Source organism: Fragaria vesca, linkage group LG2 (genome assembly GCF_000184155.1).
Source record: "Fragaria vesca subsp. vesca linkage group LG2, FraVesHawaii_1.0, whole genome shotgun sequence".
Classification (NCBI taxonomy): domain Eukaryota; kingdom Viridiplantae; phylum Streptophyta; class Magnoliopsida; order Rosales; family Rosaceae; genus Fragaria; species Fragaria vesca.
In genome coordinates, this window is record NC_020492.1 from 12,423,178 (window position 1) to 12,426,231 (window position 3,054).

General features: G+C 37.3%; 1 pseudogene across 1 annotated transcript in view; it reads left to right on the forward strand.

Moving 5' to 3' along the window:
• Positions 1–2,266: 2,266 nt before the first annotated feature.
• The window catches only part of LOC101294434, a pseudogene marked incomplete at its 5' end in the record, with an annotated part of 5,727 nt that continues 4,939 nt past the window's right edge, over positions 2,267–3,054 (forward strand). Inside the window, one exon of the transcript XR_184139.1 lies at positions 2,267–2,329. The product of XR_184139.1 is annotated as a T-complex protein 1 subunit zeta-like (transcript). The remainder of the gene's footprint in view (positions 2,330–3,054) is intronic.

Consider the following 3,054-nt stretch of genomic DNA (forward strand, 5'->3'; position numbering starts at 1 on the left):
GAAGAAGAAGAAGAAGAAGAAGAAGAAAGAAGAAGAAGAAGAAGAAGAAGAAGAAGAAGAAGAAGAAGAAGAAGAAGAAGAAGAAGAAGAAGAAGAAGAAGAAGAGAGTGATCGACACCTGTTTTGGCCTCTCTTATTTTCTTTTCCCTTTTAGAATGTGTTACACATGCTTTTATCAAAAACGATAACATGGGTTTATAAAAAAAGATAACATTCAAGAGTTAAACAATTAATATCAAACAATTCACCGATTTGAATCAAAACTATATTCAACCATTTAAACAGATTAGGTTCCCGAGAGACCCTACATGAAATCTCAAGCTTTATCGTCAATGTTCCTCAAACTAGTAAGAGCATGTTTATCAGACTCTCTATTTTGGTTTTTAGCTATTTTTGAAAGCGTGTTTAACTTTTTAGGTTTTTAGCTATCTCGCTAGCTAAATATAGAGAGCGAGATAAGACTCTATATAATTTAATGTATTCATTTTAAGATATTTTATAACTAAAGGGTGCGCCGCTCCTCTCTAAAACCCTACGAAGAGAGAGCATCCACAAAGTCAGATCGTGCTCGTCCGGCTGCGCCTCGCCGCCGGCGACGGTCTTTGACCTCGTAGGCGTATGCGGGGTTCGGCCGAATGGGTTATTAGGCTGAGTCCTTTGGCTTGGAGATGATCGGGTGCGCTATTCCCTTTCTTTATTGGCTGAAGATTTCGCTCGCGCCGGGGATGACCGGAGATTAGAGGACGTCTGGGGTGGACCAAGGCTTGAGTGGAGATGAGAGGTTCTCAATTTCAGCCGATCTGAGTCCGATCTTTTGGTTGGTCTCTGTTTGCAGGTTTGATATTGGAAGCTTTGTTTTCGTTCATGTTCTGGTTGCTCCTGGTGTGAAGCGACGGTAGGTGGCGGTCGACAGTAGTCGGAGGGGTCCAATGGTGACGTAGACGTGCTGCTGGTCCAGCAACAAGATGGCGAGAGGGTGGTGGCGTGGCTGAGATTTAGGCTGGAAGAGTTGGGTTTTGGCCCATCTAATCATATTTGGGCTTGGATTCTTGTTGGGTCGAATTTGGGCTAAGGTTTCCTTTCAGGCCTGGTTTGGATTCTGTTTTTTAGTTTAGTTTAGACTAGACTACTTGCGGGTCTAGAGCATTTTCTTAGTTATTGAGCTTCAGTCTTTAATTAGGGTTTTGATGCTCTAGGCCCCTCTACTTAGGGTGGTCCCGGAATTAGTCAATAATGATAGGTTACGGACTTCTGGATTTGTCTTTTCCTCCTTATGTTCTCGGTGGCTGGTTATTTGTCATGTTTGCTACCACGGAAGATTGATCATAGCGTTTCATTCCATGGTCTTCAGCATAGAGATTGTTTAGTGTCTACTATGTAGATTTACTAGGTAGTTTCGTAGGATTACCCCCGCGGGCGGATCATATTCATGTTGTCGTATTTACTCTCAAGTTGTGATCAATAAAAATTAATGTCCTTAGATAAAAAAAATATATATATTTTTTGTGATATATAAATTCATATAAACTATATTTAATCTTCATTTGAAGGACAATATTAATTTAATATTAGTTAAAGTAGAGAGCATTGATACACACGTATTTCTAAAGTCGTTAACCAAAATGATATTTTAGCTAATTTAACTAAAATTTAACTCAAAAATGCCTAACATTGATAAAGATGGTCTAACACATCGACATGCCATATGAAATTTTTATCCTTCTAGTCAAAGTCAAGGGATTGACACGCATCTTCAATCCTATTATCGAATCCTTGTTTGGTAGAACTTTGCACTACTTTAAATCCACTCAATGTCCAATTTTACTATGCACACTGAAAGCTCTTTTTCCAAATGAAACCCGGTTATCTCACATGCTTAACACATCAGTTCAACTATTCAATATTATTGAATAATTTTAGTAGCACATCATTACTTAATCACCAAATATATCAAATTCTACTACTCCTCCCCCTATGTAGTTCATTACATTAATTTATTTTTCCAACACTAACAATTGATCACCAATTCTTAGCTCAAACTAATAACACAACACGTCATATGAAATACTTATCCTTCTGCTCAAGAGATTGACACGCACCTTCAATTCTATTATCGAATCTTTGTTTAGTAAAAGTCAGCAAACTACTTTAAATCCACTTGACCTCAAAATTTACTCTGCACGCCCAAAGCTCTTCTTCCTTCTTTTTTGAAATGAAATCTGGTTAACTCACATGCTTAACTCAATGGTTCAACTCTTTAATAATTATTGATCTGTTTATGGTGGAGATTATGCACATGCGCCATGAATTTGATGCGGACACACGGTTGGTATGTTAAAATCTTAAGTGGTACTAGATGAACCACCTTTTAGTGAACCACCTAAAGCCCACCTTAGGTGGCAGCTGATGTGGCAAAACCACATCATCAAAACATAATTTATGGTTTAATAAATATTCATAATCTATTTTAATCATTTCTTTACTAAAAAAAAAAAAAAAAATACTTTTGATCCTATTCCTATTTTTTTGGCGACCTCCATTCTTCATTCTGATCCTGATCTCCTCCTCATTTTCAATTTATCAAAACTAACAACTTCTCAATCTGATTCGTTCACTTAGCAAACATCTTTAACGAAATTAAGCTAGCTATGCCATATTTGGATCTAGGGTTTTGGGGGGAGGGTGGGAAGTGAATTCGATTTGTAAAAAATTAGACTTGGAATCACCCTTAGTAAGCACGCAATGCAGAGCAATGGTTCTGGTATGGTTGCAGGCTTGCAGCAATCTCTACATTCCTATAAATCAAATTTTCTTCCCCTTAAGGCTTAAACCCTAATTCCAAAAATGCTCGTGTTTATTTCTCATTAGCAAAAAAAAAAAAAATTATTTAGATTTGAACTTAGAAAGGGTAGAGCTCTTACAAGAACCACAATCAGATTTGGAAGATGTTGTTTAATTGAAGAAAAGGCGAGAGCTGCGAGGACAGGGGAGAAGAAGAGAGAAGAAAATAACATTCGATGAAGACGACATAANATTAGAAAGACCAAAAAAAAA